Source organism: Halichoerus grypus, chromosome 1, assembly GCF_964656455.1.
Source record: "Halichoerus grypus chromosome 1, mHalGry1.hap1.1, whole genome shotgun sequence".
NCBI lineage: Eukaryota > Metazoa > Chordata > Mammalia > Carnivora > Phocidae > Halichoerus > Halichoerus grypus.
This window is the reverse complement of record NC_135712.1, coordinates 130,243,078-130,268,671: the sequence shown is the minus strand read 5'-3', so window position 1 is coordinate 130,268,671 and position 25,594 is coordinate 130,243,078. Positions and strand designations below refer to the sequence as shown.

Here is a 25,594-nt window from a genome sequence, read left to right as displayed (position 1 = left end):
GGCTCAGGTCATGATCCCAGGGTCCTGGGATGGAGTCCCACATCAGGCTCCCTGCTCAGCGGGGAGCCTGCTTCTCTTTCTGCCTGCTGCTCCCCTGCTTGTGCTCTCTCTCTCTCTGACAAATAAAATCTTGAAAAAAAGAAACTGCCAAAATAGTGCACAGAGAGTTCCTATCACCCCTCACCGGGCTTCCTCCAATCGTAACATCTTCCCACCCAGAGAACAGTTTTCATGACCAGGAAATTAATGTTGGTACGTTACCATCAAGTACACTGCAGATCTTACTCAGACTTCACCCCTTTTCACATGCACTTGTGTGTGTGGGGGGGGGGGGAGTGGCCTGTGAAATGTGGCCCCACGTACAGATTCTCAGAGCCACCGCCGCAGTCAGGACACCCGAGGACTCCCTCCTGCCCCTCTACAGCTGTAGCCTCCCTGTCCCCTGAACCCGCAGTGGTCTGTTCTCCATTGCTATCATCTTCTCATGTGAGAGTGTTCTATACACTGCATTGGTATGTGACCCCCCCTCAGGGACTGGCTTTTTCCCTCAGCCCTAATGCTCTTGCAATCCATCCAAGGTGTATAGATCAATCGTTCGCCCCCTTTGTTGCTGCGTAAGAATTCCACGGTGTGGCTGTACCACAGTTTGTTTATCCACTCATCCACAGGAGGACATTTGAGCTGTGGGTAGTTTGGGGCTGTTACAAATAAAGTTGCTAATTACATTGGTATACAGGCTCTTAAAAGGCCCTTGACACATGCACTTGACTTTTTCTGCTTGCCTCCAGCCATAGATGTTCCTTAACATTACTCCACTGTCATGCACAAATCTTCACTCATCTGGATGCAATATATGTAGCGACACAGACAATAACGCAACTGAGAGTCAGGAAGAAAGCAGACAAGACACGGAGGAGCAACAGTAATTTGTAAATGTCACAAAGTCCCTGTAGAAGGCCCGCCAGCCATTGCCTCACATTTTGTAATGCATATTTTACACCCACCTAAAGGCCTGGCCACGTTGTCCCGTCCACAGCGGCATGGAAGGCACGGAGATGGCTTTTGACCGCAGCTGGAGTTACAGCTGACATTATGACAGTGGGGCTGAGACTGGAGAAGCACCCCATAAAGCTGAAAAGGCGGCCGTTCAGTGCAGGATGAATAATCCAATGCCTGTCAGCAACCCAGAGGGCATCTGTACAGCTGAGCACCCTTCATAACGGTTACCAGAACCTTCTGGAAAAGACTGAACTATGCTTCGTATGCACCTCAACAAGACAACAACAGATGGCATGCATTTGAGAGCGATTTTCACCTCAACTCGTTGACAATTACAGAAACCAAAACGCTTCAACTAATGAGCTCTAGCAAACAGACTTGAAGAATACCACATCCTCTAATGCCAAATAAATAAGGTATCATGTTCTTAATTTTAATGAACACATCTCAACAGAAGCCAGGCCATGAGTCCCACATATGATTTATGCCTATAAGCAGGGCAGAGACAGGAACTGAATCCGACTTTCCCCAAAGAGCATGGTTCTGAAGTCACACACACACCCAGATGTGATGGTCAGTGGAGTGACCTTGGTCAAGTCATTTAATCTCAGGACACCGGGGTGGCTCAGTCATTAAGCGTCTGCCTTCGGCTTGGGTCATGATCCCAGAGTCCTGGGATCGAGACCCACATCGGGCTCCCTGCTCAGTGGGAAGCCTGCTTCTCCCTCTCCCACTCCCCCTGCTTGTGTTCCATCTCTCGCCATCTCTGTCAAATAAATAAATAAAATCTTTTTTTAAAAAAACGTCATTTAATCTCACTGAGCCTCAGTTTCCCCATCAGTGAATGGGAGTGGCAGTACATACCTGCAGGGGTCATAACGAGAGAGGGATAGGATGAAGGTCTGTAGCACGGCAGGGTCTTGGGAAGAAACAACTTTCACTAGTGAACTTTCCCTTGAAGCGGTTTCACCTCCCCACCCTCCTGGATGTGGGAGTGAATGGGGCCAGCTGGTCGTGGCAGTGAAATCTCTGTCCTCAGCCACTTCCTGCCTCAGTGTCCCCTCTGTCCCTCCCCTATCTGACTCCTCCCCTCTCCCCCCATTGCCAACATCAAAGGCTGTGAGTTTCATTGGACTCTGGGACACTCGGGGACAAGCTGGCTGGTAAGGAATCTGATTCAGGGACCCTGGACACTCCCCGACCCCAGGATTCCTGTCCACACCCCTCTCTCCTTCTCCACCAGCAGACAAGCATCGTCTCTCCTCTCTGGAGACCTGAGGGCCCCTGGAGGCGGCATCTAAAGGCTTCGGCCTCAAGAAATTATCTTCCATCAACTGTCAACTTCTAAACCTCCCAGTGACAGGAGTGGCTCATTCCCTCCAGACACTAACCACTTAATTAGATTCATTGGGGCAAAAGTTTTCTTTCTGAGAGAACCCATTCAATGCCCTTGTCTGCCTGAGCAGGAAAATGCAGGCACCCTCTTTGCTGCTCTGGAACCTACCCATGCCTACTGGAGGGGACAGGGTTTTTCAATGGAGAGTCTAATTCTGGAGAAACTCCTGCTCAGGGGAAGCTCAAATCCCAAGCCCTGCCCTGAGTCCAGAGGGGTGAAGTCTCCTGGTGCTACCAACCAGGGATGTGACTGCAGTAAGAATCCTGGGACCCAAGTGGGGCCTCAGTTTCCTCATCTGCAAAATGAGATGACAAGACCCTCTCCTAGGATAGTGGTAGGAATTAAAGGAGATAATTTATGTAAGTTTTGCTAAAGTGTCATTGTCCCTAGACTAGCAGGCGAGAACACATTTTTCCCATGGCGAGAGAAGCCCTGCAAGTAGGCCCCACTCCGCACACACAACTCAGACTCTTGCACCATGCCTCTTGCACCATGCCTGCCAACAGCCCATTGGCCAAAGCAAGTCACGTGACTCAGGAGGGGAAGTAGACCCCTAGTGGGATGAGGGAGGGAGGGCAGGAGAGAAGGCTAGAACAATACTCCAGTTGGGCACAGGTGGTATATGGTTGAGCTGGGATTTGCACCCACATTCTCTTTGAGGGTGAAATCTCTACATTATTAACCTGCAGTGACTCAAATTAAGAATGAATACTCAATTTTTTTACTTATAGGAACGAGTCTTTTATTAACATCCTTCTTTGATTGGCCTTAAATTGTTTTCCCAGCAGGGAAAGGCCTACTTACCAAGCATTTATGGGCTAAGACTGGGAGTGCTTTACATATATTAACCATGTAATCACCACAACTTCCCTGTGAGGTAGGTGGTGTTCTTATCCCATTTTAGAGAAGAAAAAAACTGAGGCACAGAGAGGTTAAATAACTTGCCCAGAGTCTCACAGTAAGAGGCATCGAGAGGCTATGAACCACACTGGCTCCCTCTAGCATGTGGGCTCTCCCCATTGGGCCCGCCTGGGACGGGGGCAGCCCTGAAAGACTCTGGGGGTGCTCAGCGGGCAGCGGGGAAAGGGCCTCTTCATGCCCCCACCCCACTCGGGGTGGTTTCCGTCATGAGCAGCCTCAGCTCTGATTTCAAGCTGCCGGAAGACTCCCTCTGCTGTTAACAGATGCTGCTCCCTTTGTAGACATGGCCTCAGTCCCCACAAATGTTGTGATACCCATTTTATAGGCAAGGAGCCTGAGGGGTGGGGAGGGAGCCACCACCTGAGCTCTTCCTGGAGCCAGCATGGGAACCCTGGGGCCTGAGGGGGGGGGGGGCAGCAGCTCCCAGCCTTGGGGTGTGTGGGGGCACAGGGTCCTGGCTATGGCATAACATTGGGGTATCCCCGACGGGGGGGAAGGGGGTTGTTTTCCAGGGAGGCCTCCCATGGGGCTCTCCTCACAGGGGTGTCCTGGGGGCGCTGGCATTCCAGCCAAACCTGAACCTTGGCCCCTTGGCCCAATCCACAGCAGAGGAAACACACAAACACACATTTGATCTCAGAGAGAATGTTCTCTCTTAAAAGTCTTTCCCACTCGACCTTTACTTCTAGGAGCACTTACCACTCTCACGTCTTGGCCCACGATGCCCTCTTCCCGACTCAGCCCCAGCTGCTCGGCCGCGTGCCTGACTCGGGGAACGTCAGGAGTTTGCCGTGTGTGCACCCCAAAGGCACGAGAATCCCCAGCAGCCCTGTTGTCAACAGAAACGCTCCAAGGACGAGACTTTTAAGATGAGGTGGTCAGTGGGCAACAGCTGAGGTGTTTTGTGAGGCCCACTGCATGATGCACAGCTGAGACAGGGCCACTTCAATGCGGACTTTTTTCAATAAACATACTGGGAAAATGTTTTGGAGATTTGCAACAATTTGAAAAAACTCACAGACAAACCATATAGGCTAGAAATATTTAAAAATTTAAGAAAAAGTGAGATTTTATTATAGGAATACAGTATATAATACACAAACAAAATCTGTCTTTTGAGAGAGAGAGCACGTGAGCACGGGGAGGGGCGGAGGGAGAGAGAATCTCAAGCAGACTCCCCGCTGAGTGTGGAGCCTTGTGGGGCTCAATCCCAGGACCCTGAGAGCATGACCTGAGATGAAATCAAGAGTCAGACGCCCAACCGACTAAGCCACCCAGGTGCCCCACATAGAGAATATGTCTTAAGAGATGACATTAGCAGTAAGGCTTCTGGTCAACAGTGGGCTATTAGTACTATAGTCGCCAACACTAAAAACAGGGAGATCTGACCCCAAATCAGGGTGGCTTCTCCTGAAGCCTGGGAGGCTCTGCCTACGGGCCACACCAAGCCGGAGCTAGTGAGCCAGGGAGGCCCCCGAAGTGCACAATCTAAGGAGCCTCACTCCCTGGTCTGCGCCCCCCATCGCGTTTGTCAGGCCCACTTTTAGGTTTGGTGGTTGCCTTAGTTTACCCTGAGTGGAACTTTGAGGAGCCAAGCCACATCCTACTCTTTCTGCTCCCCTCCTTTCCCCTCTTTGCTTTTTTTTTTTTTAATAACTGGCAGCCTTTTTTTTTTTCTTAACAGAATTCGAATTCAATACAGTAAAGTGGATCTTAAAGATTCAACTGGGTGAGTTTTGACAGACAGGCGTTTGCACCGTGTAACAACGGCCCCATCGAGATACAGCGTACTCCCCTCCCCCCTGCAAAGCTCTCCCGCCCCTCCCAGGCACCCCACCTCCTCACCTGAGGTGCCACTCCTGTGCCTTCCACCACTGGGAATGCTTTCGCCTGTTCCAGGACTCCACAGCGATGAATCCTACAGGGTGTACTTTTCGGGGCGCATCCTCTGTCGCTCCACATACCCTCTGTGAGACTGGCCCATTGCTGCAGGTCTCCCCAGTGGTTCCTTTTTATTCCACTGTGGGCCGTATCACCTCTGGCAGAGCCATTCTCCTGCTGGTGGACAACCGAGTCATTGATGGGCTCGTGTGAAGAACGCTGATGCACGAACAAGCATCAGGGGGTTTGCTGGAATCTCTAAACCCCTCACCTTCATGGGGGAGGACAGAATGCAGATTAGGCCCAGTCTTCCTGACCCTCATCTCCTTCCCCCCGCTTTAAAAAGTCTCTGTCTTCTTTGCCCACCCTTTCTGTGGGTTCACAGAGTGAAGGATTTACGAGGAGGGACAGAGAGGGGAGGGGACCAGCCACAGATGGGAATTTTGTGAAAGGGTGCTACGACGCCACACACTTACACACACACTTACACACACACACACACACGAATATGTGCAGACGCACACATATGCGCACAGGCACACATATGCGCACAGGCACACATAGAGGCATGCGCGCACATGCGCACACATCCGTATGCGCACAGAGGCAGGCACAGATGCACGCTCACGCATGCGCACGGGCACGCACAGAGGCGTGCACGCACACGCACATGCGCACAGGCACGCACACACGGCCAAGCCAGTACTGTCTATGGGGATGGGAAGAACTTCCTTAGATCAGCTCCTGAAGGCGTCACTTCACTTGACAGTCTGTTTTCTAGCCGCCTGTCTTGCCTCCCACCCTGCCCATCGATCCTGGAGCTGCCAGGTTTCTTTTTCTACATAAGATACTATTTTGCTCACATCACCTGCTCAAGCACCTTCCATGCCCCCGGTCTGATCGCCACAGGCCGCAGGCGGTGCTCCCTCACACACTCCACACCTGTTCCCACTGCAGGGCCTTGGGGCTTTATCTAAGCCTAAAATCTGGTCAGTTGCCCCCTCCCGGATGAAGCCATTGCCAAATGCCAGCAGCCCCGACGCTCTGCCCACGATCTGCCCCTGCAGACTCACTGTCACCTGTCCCAGCCCTCTGTCATTGTTTTTGTGACCACCTAGAGGCAGGGCTGGAGAGGAAAGGAGCACTCAATCGGGTGTCTCAAGGCCAGAGTCTGCAGTTCTGGGCTGACAGGAGAGGTCTGCGTGTCTAGCCTAACGGGGTGGGGGTGGTGGGCAGTGTGAATCAGGTGCGGTGGAGACAGATCTTGGTCCTCGGCCCCCTTGGCAGCCGCATGGGGTCCCTAGGTCTTTGGGGCACAGGGGCTGCTCCCCAGTGGACATACCAGTCCCCACATCCCCTAAATGCACCGGTAAAGGTGAAGGCGAACTTTGCTCACGTATAAGTGACCCCCAAATATAAAGTTTTCCCAGTAAGATCTTTTGGATTGTTTGTGACCATCTAGACATTTAGGGATCGAGCGAAACTACTCAAATGTTCTGTATATTTTGTTTATTAATTGGTTGCACATAAATCCTAAGCATGTCTTGAGACCGGATTGTCTTGTGCTCCTTTTCTTCCCTGTTAGGTCTGACCCAGTCTGAGTATAGAGCTGCTTTGCACAGCCCAAGAACAGCCCCATGATGGGGACGAGTTGGGGGGGGATGGCGCTCATGGTGGGGACGACTGGAACCAACGTTCTCCTGAGGGTCCGTGGAGTGGGCAAGGCAGAAAGGGCTGGACAGAGTGTATGCCCAGGCTTCTCCAGGAAGTAAATGGATCATTCCCCTTCAGACAGACCAGCCCTGGCTGGTTTCCCTGTGGTTTCCAGTCACAACCAGTCCTGACTCACCCATGTCCCCATGCCAAGGTTTCTGGATTAGACCAGAGAGAGAGTGAGAGACAGACACAGAGAAAGAGACAGAGATAGAGAGAGAAAGACCAGAGATAAACAGATATATATAGATTGGGAGAGCCAGACCAAGAAAGAGAAAATACGAGCCAGAGAGACACAGAGTCAGAGAAAGAGCGAGAGAGGGACACACACACAGACCCAGAATGTCAGCAAGATACTGAGGCATTCAGACAGACACAGACACACAGAGAAACAGCCACAGAAGCAGATGCAGGGATGGGGAGAGGAAGCAACAGCCCCGAAGAGGGAACAACTCAACATCTGCAGGAGACAAACACAAAACTCCTCAGTGGCTACAATCATGGGGGCTCCTCTGGCCTTTCATCAAGCCCCCGCCTGCCTGAAAGATCACACGGGGATGGCCCTTCAAATGTCTAAGAACCCTCTCACCCAAACCCACACCCAGGGCCAGAACGCTTTGTCAGAAAGGGCTTCGCAAACAGTTGTGGCCAGGAATGCACCCCTCCCCCACTGCAATGGCGAATGAGGCCACTGCGTCTCCAGCCCCTGCCTCCACTGTGACACAGCTGAGGCCACATGTAGGGACAGCTACAGGCTGAGTCTCCAGGGGAACAGCCTGCTGCCCAGAAACTCTCCCCATCCCGAGGGGGCAGGAGAAATGCCGAGACCCCAGAGCTGTGCCCTGCCACCTCTCAACACCCTAGCCGTCCCTGCGGTGCAGCCCGGGACCCTGCGCTCGACAGTAAAGGCAGAGAGGACAGAGAGAGAGATGACTCTGGGATCATGGTCTCAACCATGGCCTGACTTGTCCTGTGTCTGTCCGTCCACAGTTGTTCCCCCGAGGAAGCCGGGGGAGGGGACGCTCCTCAACGTGATGGGTATAAATAAACCTGGAGCCACATGGGCTCAGACCAGGGAGCTATTTCAGGGTTAGAACACATGCTGGCCCCTGATGAAAGAGAAATTCCACCAGCAGCACAGAGAGCTTCCCTCAAGCCTAGGATTAAGTGTTTCTCCAAGTCACGGACGCAGGCCAACGTGGCCGCACTGGCTGCTGGCGGGGCAGCCGGGCGCCCGCGGCCACCACGCACTCCAGGATTGTGGTCCCGTGCCCACTCCCGACCCCTCCCCAAGGGGCGCTTCTCCTGTCTGCCGACCGACCGTGCGAACACATGCACCAACTGTCCCCCAAACAGATCATAGTTGTTGGGCCCTTACTAAGAATAAACATTCAAAAACCTTTAAAAAAAAAAAAATGCCACACAACAGTGTGAACATACGTAAGGCCACAGCACTGTACACTTAAAAATGGTTGAAATGGCAAATGTCATGCTGTGCATATTTTACACAGGTTGTTTTTTTTAATAAACCTTTTTAAAAATGAGGGGTTCCAACAATGCCATCAGGATCTCTCAGCTCTGCTTTCCTCGCGTTGGCTTCACTGGAAAGCAGTCTCTTCCCACCCAGTGACAAAATGGTCAGGCCCCCCTCCAGCTCAGCAAGTCCACCCGCACACCAGTGGACTGTTCCCCGCCCACCCAAACCAGCCAAATCCTGAGCCTCACTGCTGCCCAGTGGGGGTCACGTGATCACCCGGGGGCTCCACCAAGCTGGGTTTTGTGGGGTGGGGGGCATGGACACGTTCCCCAATCAGATTCGGCTCTGAGCTCAGGGACATCCACCTCTACTGGCAGAAGATTGCACACTGCAACCCCCCCAACCCCCTCCCCACACCAAATGTTCCATCTGAGGGTTTCTGTCCTGCAGGAATGCACAGGGCAAGCTGAGAAGCTGGGGAATTCTGTCCCCAGAGCTGCCCGGGCCCTTGATGGAGAGCGGAGCGGGCAGCATCCCAGCCTGGTGGCGCATCCAGCAACGCTGCGGTGCCGTGCCCTTTCCTGTCCCTCTGGCCCACCTCGGCACTGTTTCCCAGGACCACCCTAAATGAACTGCTTGCACTTGAATCCTTGTGTTAGAGTCAGCTTCTGGGATAACCCAAACCACACAGGACCCCAGAGGAGCCAGGACCCTGCTCAGAGGGGAGAATGGTTCTGGCAGGCCACACCTAGCTTCCTCTCCCTGTTCCCAGATGCGCGGGCCACAAGGCCCTCTGCCCGGGGGAATCGGCTCCACCCCAAGGTCCTGTGACTGCCACCCGGCCACACACACCTCTCCCTCTCGGTCCCTGGGCAAAATCCCACCAAAAGAATCCCTGCTTTGAAAGACAGGATGGTGCCTTCTGGCAAGATATTTAGCGGTTGAATGTCAGAGGCACCCAGGCAGCGACAATGGGTTTAAGCAGAAAATAATAATAAAAAAGAGATTAGAGCTGAGCACTGGTGCAAGAAGGCCTGGCAGCAGGCTCATGGGACCTGGACTCTGCAAATCACTTCCTTGAAGCTGAGCTGTCATTTGAGGGTGTGTGATTCAGTCCCAAGTAACCTTAATAAGAAACAAGGAGAGCTAATTAAGGGATCAGTGGCTCTTGGGGAACAGAATCCCCTTTTGTTTGTAAGTGTAAGGAATTAAGGGGATTTCATGGGAGAAGGGGTTCCTGATGACTTACTCTGAGCAGGACAGAACGGTTCTGAGCCTCCTGCTCATGGTGCCTGCGGGCATGTCTGTCTTCCTGAGGGACCGTGCAGACCCCTGCTGGGCCAGCCAAGGGGACCGGTGACCTGGCAGGCTCAAGAATGTCAATACCAGCAACTAGGATCCATTGATGGCTCAGAGTGAGGACTGTGCCTCACTTGATTCCCACAACACCCCTGTGACCCCCCTTTACCAGCTGGTAAATGGTAGGGACAGGGTGTGTTGGGGGGTTGTGTTTTAAATGTTCCAGGTGATCTAGCTCCAGAGACCTCTTCATTGCTATGGGATTCTGTGTGCAGAAACGGGGGAAGTCATCGAGAAGGAGGCAGGGATGGTGGAGACGTACAGAAAGAGACACATACACACACACACAGCGCCCCGAGCCAGGTCCAGCCGCCTGAATGGACCTCCCGGCAGCTGTGCCCACCCAAACCCACTCAAGGCTGTCTGGGTCTGCGAAGGTCCTGCCAGCAGACGAGCAGGGGGAGAGTAGCCTGGAGAAACACAGGCCCAGCCAGACACACTGGCTCTGCCCTCTTCCATTCCAGGGCTCTCTGTGCATCGGCTGAGCCCAAGGATTTCTTCAGGGCCCCTTGCCTCAGGACCACCCCCATCACGTCCTGACCCAGAGAGACTCCTTCCCTCCCCAGCAACACCCCACGGCAGGCTGCAGTCTTACATTAGCAGGCTCCCTGCATCCCCACGAAAACTAGGCCACTGTGTCCTTCAGACCATAATGAGGGGCACTGCGGAGAGCTCCATCAGTCACATAACAGGAGAGAATGAAGCTTGACCGGCTGGAAAATTGAGGATAAGTACAGCCGCAGAACCAGTCACCATCCAGAAGGCTTTTCCCTCTGGAGCCAGGATGCTAGCTTGAAAGAGCAGGACATGGCTGTTCTCATGCAAGAGCACAGTAGGAAGGGGTCCCTTGTGCCCCCCAATGCTACCCCCCTCTAAGGGCTTTGGCAACAACATTCTGAAACCTCCTCCCCCTTTAGCCCCCTAGGCCTGCATCATTTGGGGTCAGGCTGTGAGGCAGGCTCAGTAAGGTCCATCCCAAGGACCTCTCCCTTCCCCTGGTCCCAAATCAATGGCTTATGCAAAATAAGTTGTTACTCAACAAATACTGGGCTCTCTCTGCTCTGTGTTCAAGATTTCACAGAATCAGGGGTTGTCCTTGGGCTTGTAGGGGCAGATGGCAAGGGTGCCATAAGTCTATGCTATATCACAGAACCCACACCCCAAGGCAACTCAACTCAATAACTCTAGCTCCCATGCTGGGCAGAGCCCTGTACTAGGCTTCATGAACTTGCTTAATCTTCCCAGTAGTGCATTGGGTGGTGGTCTAGTTGGGACTGAGTTGAGCTGTGAGTCACAGGCCCATCTCAAATAACCGTAGCTCAAATCTGTGAGTGCTTCTCACTTTATTTTGCACACAAATCACCTGGGGATCTTGTTAAAATGCAGACTTTGATTCAGCAGGTCTGGAGTGGGGGCTGAGATTCTGCATTTCTAACAAATTCCCAGGTGATACTAATGCTGCTGATCAAGCATCAGAGGCTTCAATGAGATAGTGATTAACTTCTCTGCCAGGTAAATGATGCTCAAAGAGAAGCAGCGCTAGGCTGATACATGTCTTGATGGTATCCTTTTGCTCTGCCATCTTCAATATCTAAGGTCTTCCTCCTAGCACAAGATGACTGCCCAAGAACCAGCCATCACATCCATAGTTCAGCCAGCAGGGAAAAGGAATAGTTGAAGAAGGGCATACTTGCTCCCTTGGGGCATTCCCCAGAAGTTACATATGACATTTCTGCTTGTATCCCATTGTCCGGAACTTAGTCACATGCCTCAAAGCAGCGTGGAAAATGTACCCATTATCCCAGGAAGGCACGTGTGCCACTAAAACTTGGTGATAGTGGTGGTGTTGGTGGTGGAAAGTCTATTAGAAAGGAAGAAATGAAGAATGAATATCGGGAACAGCTATTCTCCCCCCGCCCTCCCATTTTACAGATGAGAAAATTGAAGGACAAGCAGCTTACTCAATTTGAGGATTAAATGAGTTAATATCTGAGCACATAGTGATCATTAGTTGATGTTTTTATCCATGAGTCTGTCGTGTTAAAAAATAAAATAAGCAATAAGGTCATGTGCATTGAGGAGCCAGAGAGATAGGCTCAACCTCCTGTCAGAAGAAACATTTGGAGGAGGTACCAGAAGGTCACAGGTTACTATGATCATTGAAATGGGTCGATTGAAATGGAGTCGGGGAAAGTGAAGGAGGCGGGGAAGGATGACCTGCCTGAGTCCTCTGCACTTCCAGATCCAAGCCACTGAGTTGCAGACCAAAGGAAACAGGAAAGGGGGAAATGGGCTTTTTATCTGAGTACCCAGTATGCCCAGGACTGGGCCAGGTGCCGGGGGTCGAAGTGAATGAGCTGCTCGGGGCCTATGGGACATGTTATACGAGAGAGCTGCTGGCCCAGCCAGGTTGGGCAGGGTTGTGCGACAGTAACAAAACATCCCAGAAGCGCTAAACAGCAGAGCTCTGTCACTCATGCTCCCCACCTGGCGACCAGGCTGGTGGAGCCTCCATCCACTGCCCGATTGCTGAAAGGAGAGACGAGTGAATCACGGACCGGTTCTTAAAGCTTCCACCCAGACAGGACACACATCGCTTCCACGTACGTTGTACATTGGCCAATCGACCAAAGTGAATCACGTGGTCACGCCCAACCTGAGGGACGTGGGGTACTGGAGACCTACCACGTGTCTGGAAGAAGAGCTGGAAACTTGGATGAATGGCACAACTGACTACCACATATGCACAGGAGTGCCTTGTCTGGTCCCGTAGCATCAGGGAAGACTTCTTGCAGGAGGAGGTGCCAAAAACAAAATATATGCTGTATATAATGGGAAGTGCACATTACCATTGCTGTTATTATTGCTTGAAATAGAAGAACAACAACGAGGGGCACCTGGGTGGCTCAGTCATTAAGCGTCTGCCTTCGGCTCAGGTCATGACCCCAGGGTCCTGAGATCGAACCCTGCATCAGGCTCCCTGCTCAGCAGGAAGGCTGCTTCTCCCTCTCCCACTCCCCCTGCTTGTGTTCCCTCTCTTGCTGTGTCTCTCTCTATCAAATAAATAAATAAAATCTTAAAAAAAAAGAAGAAGAAGAAGAATGAAAAACAAGACTTACACTTTCTTCTCCCTCAAGCTCACTGGGAAGGGAAGTAACATTTATAATCAAACTTCCACGTGCTGGACACTTTTGTAACTGGTATGTCCCCATCACAGAACCCCTGGGAGGGAGCAACTGTGACTGCAGATGAAGACACTGAAGCTCAGAGAGGTAAAGCAACTTGCCCACGGTCACACAGGATGGAAGTACAGAGACGGGGTTTGAACTTGCTGCTCTCTGACTCCAGTCATACATGTTGCTGCACGACCCCCACCTTTAGCCCCTTGGGAACATGGCGGCACAGCTCATAACTGCATTCCACCCACATACTGCTGCTGGGAGGTTCTCACTGGTTTCTTTGGAGTTTTAGAGGTGCCAGAGATGGGGAGGGGTCTGATCAGGGAATTTTTAAAGCCCCCCTCCCTGGAGGCAGAACACATTCTGCTCTCTCCTCAGGCCTTAGCCCTCCCGCATCTCCTGCATCCAACTGGGGCTGGCCAGAACCACACACTGTGGGCTTACTCCTTAGGAATTGATTCGTAAGGAATTCACTGAGTCATAAGAAGTCAATTTTATGTTGATGTTAAGAATATTTAAATGGGCGCCTGGGTGGCTTAGGCGGTTAAGCGTCTGCCTTCAGCTCAGGTCATGATCCCGGAGTCCTGGGATCGAGCCCCACATTGGGCTCCTTGCTTGGCGGGAAGCCTGCTTCTCCCTCTCACTCTGTCTGCCACTCCCCCTGCTTGTGCTTGCTCACTCTCTCTGTCAAATAAATAAATAATTTAAAAAAAAAAGAATATTTAGAAAAAAAAAAGAAAGACAAAATAAAAATCAAAATATCATCAAATTTGTACTCTGGTTTTCCAGACAGTTCCATTTTTAAGCTGAGAAGAGCTAACTGTGGTTGAGGGCGTACCAGGGCCAGGGACTGTGCTAAACCCTTGAAGTGTTAACACGCTGTCTCCATATCACACTGCACAGGTGCAGTTTCTGCCTGGTTTTCCAGATGAGGAAGCAGAGCCAGGGCTTGAGTCCAGGTAGTCAGACTCTGGACCACTGTGCTCCATCATCTCCTACCAGGAGGCCCAGGAACCCACAGCCTGACAGCCCAGGAGAGGCCTGCCGCTGAGGACTGCAGAAGCCCATTCACCTTCCTCCCAGAGAAAGGGCCCGTGAGGTTAGTGATGCCTGAGCAGGGCTTTGAAGGATGGATAGCAGGTTGTCAGGTGGTCCAAGGAGAGGAAGATGTTCAGGTAGAAGACAAGGGTAAGGGCAAAGACCCAGAAGCTTGAAACACCTGTAATACCGTGGAATTCTTCATCATGTGAGGAGAAATGGCAGAAGGTGGTATTTGAACAATGGAGGAGTCTGGAGGGAAAATGACAGCATCTAAAGATGACTTGTTGCTGGAATGGGAGAAGCCAAGGACTCCGAGGGTCCTGGCCTGGAGGTGGGACATTACTTATTTGTTCGATAGTTTATTTTAACTACTCATCTCTTCACTCACACCATGCTTCGCCTGGCAAGGGAGCTGAGGCAGCTCCCTGGGTCCCTCCATTAGAAAATCAAGTAAATACCAGAAGGAAATTCCTCCCAGACACTCACACCTGTTGAGTCATGGACTCACATAGAAATGACATATCCACAGGGGTGTGTCCATATTCCTCACAATGTTGTTCATGTTGGATAAGAATCGGGGGTGAGAAAAATGACAGGGTCACAGATAGAGTGTGACACATTTGTACACTAAAATGCTTACATTGGGCACCTGGGTGGCTCAGTTGGTTAAGCGACTGCCTTCGGCTCAGGTCATGATCCTGGAGTCCCGGGATCGAGTCCCACATCGGGCTCCCTGCTCAGCAGGGAGTCTGCTTCTCCCTCTGACCCTCCCCTCTCTCATGCTCTCTCTCTCTCTCTAAAATGAATAAATAGAATCTTAAAAAAAATGCTTACATCAGGATTAAAACATGCAATGATGTAGGCAATTGAACTGGAAAAATTCCAAGTGTTTTTTACATGGTATGACTGCAATAATGTACCTAGAAAAAATTCTAGAAGGAACTATATGAAAATACTCTCAGCTATTTGGTCTGTGGGGTTCTGGGTAATTTTTGGTTTTGCCTTTACATTCCTGTCCTTTGTTTTCAAAGTCTTCCATAATTTAGAATATGTTACTTTTAAAAATTAAAAAGTATTTTCTAAAATAGTTGTAATCTATTATTTATGTTCCCATAATAAGTTTCTGGAGTCACAAAAACATAGCTGAGAGAAATTAAGAAAAGGGGGAAAACAAGGTAGTAAGTAGAACAAAGTCAGGTGCGAGAGTCCTCCACAGAAATGCCTGCCGTGCAGGTCCTGGAGAGATGCCAGCTATGAGCTTCCTGACAGCCAAAGCAAAAAGGGAAAGAGTTCACAGAGCCTTTCAGGTCAACATTAACAACCATTAACCATCATTAACACCACAACAAAAGCGTACCTTTTCCTGGGAGCAGATATTCAATAGCAATCGCTCCCCATACATAGAGTGCTGGTGTGGGGTGGGATACCAGGCGGGACACACAGCCAACCAGGTGCAGTGACACAGCCCAGGTGGGAGATGAGGCCCCAGGGGGTGTGTGAGGAACAAGTGCCCGGCTATCCCACGGTCTGACTGCAGGAGGGGTTCTGGCCCCCTCATCATGGTGAGTGAGAGTTGTGGGCTCACAGCTCAAACACAGGAACCAGACTAGCCCACCGGCGCTTTCTGTGGGCGGCCTGCCCCGAACTCCCAGCACAGATTGTGTGCCAGGCGGGGCCGCCTTCCGCAGTGGGCATGGCAGGCACAGGCCCAGGGCTCGCGATACTTTTAGGGGCCCACAAAAATGGTTTAATTTCTTTTGAAATCAGAAGGAAAAATAGTGAACCTCAAGGTCAAGGAAAATGTTTCAATATATAAATTAATAAAGTTATCTTTATAGCAACACAACTATCAATGATCGTTTTTCACACATTTTTGTGGGGAAAGTGTTCACAAAGGTCCCAACATGGGGTCTGGGCTCCATCCTAAACCTTTCCATCCACGATCTGACCTAACACTCGCGGTAACCCGCTGAATGGGCAGATCACTCCCAATTTACAGGTGAGCAAACTGAGCCAGAGTGGGGGTAAGTGACCTGTCTGGGTCACCCAGGCGAATGGCCAAGTCCCTCCAGATGCAGGTCATCTGATGACAATGCTTGAGCTCTTTAGATGCCACAGAAGCAGTGGTCCCCCAAGCTGGTAACTCGCATCCCTGTGGGACCCCTGGGAGGGGACAGAAAGCAGCCTCATGGCTGGGGAGTGGCACTGGCTGAGAGTGAGGGGCACAACGAAGGAGGAGGAAGGGGAAGGAGGGGAGGGAGGGTCTGTAGGGAGCAGAGCAACCCTGGGCTGGGCGGGCGGCATGAAGTGGGGCTGAGGGCCTCCTTATATTCAACGGCCTGCGTTGGGTTCGGGGGCCCGTGGATGGGTTTTGGGTGCAAGCCTGCTGAATGGCGGTGCGGCCTCGGGCAAGTCACTTTACCTCGCTGAAGGCCGAAGCTGTAAATGCACTGGTAAGGGCACCTCCACTGTGTGTCCCTGTGTGGCTACGAGATGGGGCAGCAAAGCGCCTGGCACAGAGCAGGCAGGCCCAAATGCTACCTCGTGCGGAGACTGTCTCTGCGTGCCAGACCCAGGGGCCCGGCTTCCTGTGGGTGAGTTCTCTCCCTCACTCAGCCACGACCAAGGACCTTCCAAGCATCCGAACTCATGGAGAGAGTGCACTGAAAACATCTAGACGCCTGTGCAGAGACACCTGGAAGGCTGGATACAAGTATCCCATCAACTTCTCCAACCCCTGGTGGCCATTGAAGGAACAACAAGTGACGTGACAAGTTCCTCGAAACAAAAGTTACTAAGGCCAAGAGAGGCCAGAAGTTCGTGGGTCCTGTTTCCGAGTCCTGGGCGAGCGGACTAGGACCCCCAGTCCCACCGTGGCTGGAGCAGCCGTGGAGAGAGGTGCTGGCCAGTGCAGGGGAGCGACGGGCAGCGTGCCCCCTCCGGTCCCGGCCGTGAAGGCCACTGGCATGCCCGACGTTGCCAGCCGGCCCGGTGCAGAGGCTGAAGCAGAGGACGCCAGAGACCCCAGGAGATCCTGCTCTGTTGGTGTCCATGCTGTGCCCTCGGCACTCACCGTACCTCGGATCCAACTCCAAGTCCGAGGGCTCTCGTGGGCTGAGGATCACACTCAGCCCATCTGGTGGGCAGGCCCCCAGCCTCTGGTGGATGGAGGTTCTGGGCGAGGCCCCGGGGCCCGTGCCACTCAGGTGGGAGCCCTCGGAGGCCTGGCCCAGCCCCCACGGCCCGCACAGTCAGGCCGTACGGCTCAGGAAGGCATCCGGATTTGCTGCTTCTCCCCACCTCATCATCCCACTCCCCAGTGGGGCTGCCCGGGGCCCTTCAGGATCTGCTTCTGGGGCAATGCCCTAAGTCACAACAGAGGATGCACCTGAAAGGCAGCCTGCACACCCGAACAGACCGTGACCACAGAGAGAAGCACACCTGGAGAGCAGTCCGCAGTGTCTTCCCGAAAAGTGCACAAGAGGCCACATCAGGCCCTGCGGTGTGGAGAGTCTCTGCTCTGAGAGCTCAGCTCTGCTGCTAGCGCACCTGCGGCCAGAAATGACGCGGAAAGGAGTGGGCACGGCTGTGGCCCAACAGGACACCGCCCACAACCGGGCGGCAGGGCTCTGGGCTGACGTCTGCTGGCCTCCGCTTTACGCTCTGAAGCCACCCAGAGCGTGCGCTCCGTGTCACTCCAGCTACTGTTAAGTCCCTTACTTCTGGGGGTCCAATCTTCTCAGAAACGGTGGCAGAATGGGGTTTGCTCTTCCCAGCTATCCGCACGGTCAGTTGGGATTTTCAGCATGGTGAACACTTCTTGCTATGTCTTGTGGTGATTAAATTTCTTTTAAAACAGGTTTGAGTCAAGAAGTTTGAAAGGTGAGTCAACTTAAATAAAAAGAGTAAGTTAGCCTCTCCCCATATGGGGAGAAGAAAAGGGGGTAAAAATCCTGAATCCAGGAGGAGGGCTGCTATCTGGGAAGGAGCTGGGAGTCGAGGAGGGTTTGGCAGAGAGATGTGGGCTGAGCTGGTTTCTGGAAGCTTGGGTGTCAGCCAGAAGGAGAGGAGGAAAAGGCCTCATTAGAAGTGCTCTGCTGGAGGCCCAGGCACCTGTAGGAACGATGTTTCATTAAAGGGTTTTTCTAAGGGTCTCAAGTCAGGTTCATTTTCTGACAGAGCAACGAGAAACAGCCAAACGGCTCACCAACGTGTGTGAGCTGTCTCTTGTCTCAGCAAGCAAAAGCCAAGCCAGACCCGAGATGCCCGGTTCAGCCATAACGGGCTCCCAAATTCACCCCATAAACTCAGGCTGATTGGTCACGAATTTGGGGCCTGGCACTCGCCCGTTCTCAGTCCCTGCTTTGTTATCATGGCACCCGTGTCTCACATGAAGACATGCCCTGCCTTTCTGCATCTTGTTCCCCCTCCTTACCAAGCCACCGTTATGTGCAGCCACTTTCTCTGTCCACAGCTCTGTCCTCTCAGCAAAGTCCTCCTGTGGCCTGCTCCCCAGTGCAGATTCTATTCTGGTCCTATACACGGGGCTACAATTGTCTGCCTTTGGGGGCCCCATTCCCAGTGCGCTCCAGGGGCAAGTGCTAGGCAGACATCAGCCGATGTATTGAAAATGATAGGGTTCTCTCCCCTGACCCCAATCTGTGCTGAATCTTTAACTTAAAAGCAAGATGCACTTGTGTGGACCCTGCCCCATGGCTGACCGATCAAACACCCCAGTGTTGGAACAGAAACTTTGTTCTGCAAAAGTTCTTCAGGAGGTTCTGATGGACAAAGCTGGGTAAAAACAGCTCTTCCGCTGATCCAGGGGTCTGTTGCAATAGCTCCACATTAGACTCACCTAAAGAGATTTTTTAAATCCTGAACTAAATCAGAATCTTGGAGCTGAAACCCAGGTGCCAGTGTTTTTACCAGCTTCCCAGTTGATACCAAGTGTTGCAAAATTGAGAAGCATTGCTATGAACCACGATTGCCAACTAGTGGCTTATGGGCTGAGTCGAGTCTACAGTGTTTGTGTGGTCAGAATGTTTTTTAATTTTTTTTTAAATCTGGGGTAAGCATATGTTTTCCAAGAACTTGCCACCAGCCCCACTATTCCCTGTTATTCACCACTGACTGCTTCCTTGGTCCCAGGCCCTCCCTGACCCCTAAGAGTATTCAAGACTCTTCCAAAGCGGCCATGATGACCAGCCCTCCTCTTGGCCAAAATTACTCCTTCACAACTGGACAGTCTGAAGGGAGTAGAGAAGCAAACAGGGCAGGTGGGAGAGGAATCATGGAGAGGACAGCCAGGGCAGGGAGCCTGGGTGGCTAAGGTGGCCCAAGCTGAAGCCTCCTTGGGAACAAAGTCTGTACAGCAATGGAGAGACCGTTTGGAAGCAACAATCCAAGCCACAGAGTGGGAGAGAATATGTGCACGGTGCACAGTCCAGAAAGGGCTCATATTCAGAACACACAGAGAAAGCCTAGAACCCAGTAAGAAAAAGGCAGAGAGCCCATAGGAAAATGTGCAAAGGTCTTGGTCACAGTCACAAAGGATATCCAAATAGCCAACAAACTTATGAAAATGGCTGGAACTCCACTAGTAATCAGAAAAATACAAATGAAGACCAAAGGAGAAGAGCCTGTCCCCACCATTATGTGATTTAGGGGGAGAGCAAGAATTGAAGGCCCATGTGCATTTATCTAAACACTTTAGTGTTTTCCATTAAACTGGGAAAACTGTTAAAAAATACATTTTACCCTCTCAGTTATAACCTTCATAATATACCTTCATATGACAAATATACTTTCTCATACACCTTCAGGGTACCTGGGTGGCTCAGTCAGTTGAGCCACCGACTCTTGATTTTGGCTCAGGTCATGATTTGGGGTCGTAAGATTGAGCCCCATGTAGGGCTCCGTGCTGAGCATGGAGGCTGCTCAAAATTCTGTCTCTCCCTCTCCCTCTGCCCCTCCCGGGTTCACGCACGCATGTGTGCCCACACGCGCTCTCTCTCTCTCTAAAAAAAAAAACTGAAATCAAAAACAAAGAACAAATACACCTTCATAAAGACAACATTGCAAATACGAATAAAACTACAGTTTTTATATGACTGATTCAATCATCAAATATTAAAAATGACTGAATTTAATTGATATTTATCTGTCTTCTGTTACTGGGCCAGTGCTGTTTGGATGAGGAGTAAAATAAAGACATAATAATTCATAAATGTTTATATATATCATTTCCACAAAAGTTATCCTTCTTGCCTTCATTTCAGCAAAATCGCTAATTTCAGCAAAATCATAAGGTTTTCATATAATTTTTATTCAATTAAGAGTAATAATCTAAAGGATTAAAAATATATTCAATGTATATATAACTTTATTAATTTTTATCAAAATTTAAAGTAAGTGTAAAAATTAAAATTATTTCAGATATGTTTTCAAAATTTTTAAAATTTTAATTTTAAATTAACTAAATCTTAGTATTTTTTATAAATTAAATTTCCATCATTATAGCATTCAATATCCACTTATTGCTCATGTAAAGGACTAGTGTCCCACGTCATGGTTGTTATGGCTAGACCAGTAATTCTCAACCACGGGCAGTTCTGGATACAATTGGCAATGTCTGGATACAATTGTGATTGTCATAACTGAGATGCTGGTGCTACTGGCGTCCAGCAGGTGGAGGCCAGGGATGCTGCTAAACATTCTGTATTCAGACACCTGCAACAAAGAATTATCTGGCCCTAAATGTCAATAGTGCCAAGACTGAAAAGCCCCCGTCTAGACTTACGTAACTGCAAATGTAAGAGGGTTACGGGTTGGTTAATGCAGCAGAGGTTACTTAGGTGCAGTGCACGGGGCTGTGAACAAGTACCTCTAGAACCACAAACTGGAACAGGAAGAAAAGCAAGAAATGAAGAAATGGAACTCCATTATGCAGGGATCGACTGCATCCTTGACACGGGACAGGATAGATTTGACAAGTTAACTGTGTTTCCTCTTACTAACGTTTCCTCCATTTTAACTCTCCTGCCTCCCAAGGCGGGGCTGGTCCCCGATGTTGGCTGTGGCCCAACCCACACACCTTCACCAAATTTGGACATAGTTACATTTTGTTGAGGACGGAGGGCAAGAAATGCGGAGAAGCGGTTCTCTGAGGCCTTGACAGTGTTAGGAAGAAATGTGGGCTCTCTGAAGCGTGGGCCACAGAGCAGGGGCCCCTCTGGTCCAGGCTGAAAGTCAGCGCTGCGACATGACCACCACACACCCTCTAGAGTGCTTACAATAAAAAACACTGATAATAGCAAGTGCTGACAGGGATGGGAGCAACCACCATTCATGTACACTGCTGATGGGAGAGTATGTTTTGTGCTAAAGTTCTTTTTCTTTTTTTCTAAGTAAGCGTGTCCACGCCCAGCTGCATGGAGCCCAACTTGGGGCTTGAACTCATGACCCGAGATCAAGACCTGAGCTGAGATCAAGAGTCGGACGCTTAACCCGCTGAGCCACCCAGGCGCCCCTGTCCTGAACCTCGAATACAAAAATGTTAATGAAGGATGTCATATTTACTGTATATTTCTTTGGAAACTAGCAGCATCTGCTGAAGCTAAACAAACACACAGACAGCAATTCCAATTCCAGGTAAATGCCCAACGGTGTGGATGAGCCTGGCACACAAGACGAATACCTTTTTCTGTTAAGAAAGACAGTAGATGCACTTTGTAGAAAGTTCAGAAAATTAAATGAAAAGGAAAAAAAACTGTCATTATTTCCAACTCTCAGAAATAAATATTAACATTTTGACTGATTTTTTAAAAACTCCTTATGTATATGTATATATCATAGGAAAAAATGTAGTATAGTCTTTTGCTTTAAAAGCATTATAAGTCTATATGGCAATTAACCTCAATTATATGCATTTTTGCCTATCATTCAATAATTTGCTATGACATGATTTTAACAGCTGCATAAAGTCCAGTGCATGAAATAAGTATTTAATCAATCTCTTATTAACAGCCATTGGCGTCATTTCCAGGTTTCTGCTTATATACATCTCTCTGTATCTCTCGGATTATTTCCTGGCACGCATTTTATAAGACAGATGGCTGGATCAAAGAATTTTTAAAGTTTTTGAAGTTCTTGATTTTTAAATTTTTAAAATTCTTAAATTTTTAAATTTTTAAAATTTAAAAAAAATTTTAAAGTTCTTGATACATACTATAGAATAGATTGTTTTTCCAAAATACAGCGGCAGCTCACATTCCTTTCAGGAAGAGATTAGACTGTCCTCCTCACAGCACTTGCTCCAAATCTGAGCTGAGCATTACTGTTTTTTCATCTTTGCCTATTTCATAGATGGAAAATAGGGTCTTGTTTTAGCCTATTTCTCCCTGATTACTAGTGATGCTAAATATATTTTTTCTAATGTTTTATTATTCTATAGAAATATGAAAATCACTATTCTCAAAGAACATAGTTTAATATATGGAAATTTAAACCTCAAACGCAAAAATATTCACAGTAGGGAAATATGTGTATTGCTGCATATCACTCTCTAATCCTACAAAGTACTCTACAGTAATTTCTGTCACGGTAAAGAAGCATAAAATATTAAAAACTGTAACTGATACAGTGAACACAGTGACATGTAGGCTACAACAAAAACACAACCCTGCCTCTTTAAAATGTATTCAGTGGGGAAATTTCCCACCCTGCCAGGGATGAAAACTCTGGTGTTACTTTTCTGCTCATTCGTAGGTATTAGTATTACAGTCACTTACATAGGCTCAATTTGCTAATTAAATTTCCCAGAATCAGAATAATCAAAATTCCCAACTTGATTTAGAGTTAAATCTTCTCCCCCAGCTAGCCTGGCTCCAGGGGACCAGACGGGGTGTGATCACTACACTCTTCTTACTCCCCTTTTCTCTCTACTTGCTAAGGAAGTGGCTTCTGGTCTTTTCAGAGAGTTACACAGGACAGGGGACAGAGAAAGTTCTTGTCTGGTACTGTCACGCAATGGTATTTCAACCTCTGGGGGTCTGGTGAGTATTTAAGGGCAATTCCTGCATGAGCACATTCCGGGATTTATCAGACATTCCCCCGCTGGGTCCCCCCAGCTACAGCTCCTGAGAGAGAAAGAAAGTCATGTTCCTCCAGCTGCTTCTCCCTTGCCCCACTCCTGGTTCTTCAGTGGTCTCTTCAGCACGGAACTCTCTCTGTTGGAGTCCACTTGCCCCTCCTGGCTGTCCTCTTGCACAGAGCCAGAGGGCATCTCTCTCTTAGGGGACCTGTCTCTAGCTCATAAGAAACATAATGCAGACTCTTCACCCCATTCTTGGTAGCAGTGCAGTGACTTCCCAAATTCAGCCTTTGACTCCCTCTCTCTGCTGGTGACTGTTTAGAGGTAGCCATATAATTTAATCTTAAAATTCCTTAGTCAGGTGCAAGAAATTAAATCCAATGTCCCACCATAACTGCACTATTTCAAGTTCAATGAAGACTCTTGAAAAATCGGCCACAATTCTCCACACGCCCCTGCAGTCACACCTCTTTCCATTGTGACTCCGATGGTTCTCCCAGTAAGAGATGGAGTTTATTTTCCCTTCCTTGAAAATGGGCTGATCTAGTGACTTGATTTGGCCAATACAATGCAGTAGAGGTTAGGACGTGCCTTTTCCAAGCATAGACCTGGAGAGGCCTTGAACACTTGTGCTCACTCACTTGGGTCTCTGCCACTGTCTTGTGAACAAACCTAGTCTAGCCTGAAGGGGAATGAGAGAAAACATGGAGCAAAACTGAGTCGGCTAATTTGTCCCAGACTCATGAGGGAGCTCAGACAAGATCAACAGAACAGATTTGCTGACGCAACAGTTGACTACACAAGTATAAGTAGGATCATCCTAGACCAGCTAATATCTGGCCAGTCTGCATGTGACCTAAATGAATGTTTGTTAACTTTTTCAGGGCTCTCCATATTGTTTTCCTTAGTCGCCAATTTACACTTCCACCAAGAGTGCACCAGGGCTCTGCTTTCTCCACATCCTCACCAACACTTTCTTAATTTAAATTCTATTAACCAACATACAGTGCATCATTAGTTTCAGATGTAGTGCTCAATAATTCATCGGTTGCGTGTAACACCCAGTGCTCATCACATCCTGTGCTCACCAATACTTGTTATCTCTTGTCTTTTTGATGATAGCCATTCTAACAGGTGCAAGGTGATACTTCACTGTGGTTTTGGTTTGCATTTCCCTGATGATGAGTGATGTTGAGCATCTTTTCATATGTCTGCTGGCCATCTGTATGTCTTCTTTGGAAAAATGCCTATTCAGGTCCTTTGCCCATTTTTTAACATAGTTTTATTATTGTTGCTTTTGCTATTTAGTTGTTGGAGTTTGTTATATATTTTGGATATCAACCCCTTATCAGATATGTGGCTTACAAATATTCTTCCCATTCCATAGGTTGTCTCTCGACTCTGTTGATTTTTTCCTTTGCTGTACAGAAGCTTTCAGCTTGTTGCACTCCCGTGTGTCTATTTTTAGTTTTGTTGCCTGTGCTTTTAGGGTCATATCTAAGAAATCATTGCTCAGACCACTGTCAAGAAGCTTTTTCCCTATATTTTCTTCTAGGAGTTTATAGTTTCAGGTCTTACATTTAAGTCTTTAATCCATTTTATGTTGATTTTTGTACATGGGATGAGACAGGGATCCAATTTCTTCTGCAGGTGGCTATCCAGTTTTCCCAATACCATTTATCGAAGAGACTGTCCTTTCCCCATTATGTGTTCATGGTACCCTTGTCAAAGATCGTTCACGGTACATTTGTGGACTGATTTCCAGGCTCTCTATTCTGTCCCATCGACCTATGTGTCTGTTTTTAATGTCATGCAATACTATTTTGATTACTGTAGCTTTGTCATATATTTTTAAATAGGAAGTATGATGCCTCCAGCTTTGTTCTTCTTTCTCAAGATTGCTTTAGCTCTTCAGGATCTTTTGTGATTCCATATAAATTTTAGCATTTTTTTTCTATTTCTATGAAAAATGCCTTTGAACTTTGATAGGCATTACACTGAATCTGTAGATTGAATCTTTTGGATTTCACAGTTATTACATTATGGTGCCTTAGTCAAAACTCCCAACTTAACATGCTATTACATTTCTAGAAATGTGTCTGTTAGTTTCACTTTACCTTTTGCTTATTGCAGGTAACATTTAACTTATAAATGCCAGTGCCTGGTGATTTCTGCCTCATTACTGTCACTGTAGTTTGTGAGTCAGGTGTCTAGAGTGGCCTTTGGACACCAGGCAAAGCTACTCACTCACTGTGATGCCATGAATCAACCTAAGAAGCAAGTTGTGTCCTTTTTCACACCCAATAGCTCAGGTATGGGTAAAACACTTTATGATGTATGCAAGGCAGTTATTAATACCCTCATTTAATAGATGAGAAAACTGGGGCATAAAGAGATGAAGCAAGTGGGCCAAGGTCAAATTACAGGGCCAGAGCCCAGGGCTCCTGCCGTCAGCCCAGATTCTTGTTTCTTGCTTCCCCTCTCCTTTATACCCCTGTGCCCATTCCAACTGTCTGGGTCAAGGACGTTGTGAT

General features: G+C 49.1%; 1 long non-coding RNA gene across 2 annotated transcripts in view; it reads right to left on the bottom strand.

The window, feature by feature from the left end:
- Positions 1–25,594, bottom strand: part of LOC144381827 (uncharacterized) — a 40,235-nt gene that overhangs the window by 3,290 nt on the left and 11,351 nt on the right. The window contains exons 3-4 of one of the 2 annotated variants that reach the window (XR_013447749.1): positions 5,162–5,374; positions 4,016–4,289 (exon numbers count right to left, since the gene is read on the bottom strand). This is a non-coding gene — a long non-coding RNA (uncharacterized LOC144381827). Of the gene's footprint in view, positions 1–2,091; positions 4,290–5,161; positions 5,375–25,594 lie in introns of those variants that run through there. The other variant, XR_013447748.1, reaches the window with a different exon arrangement.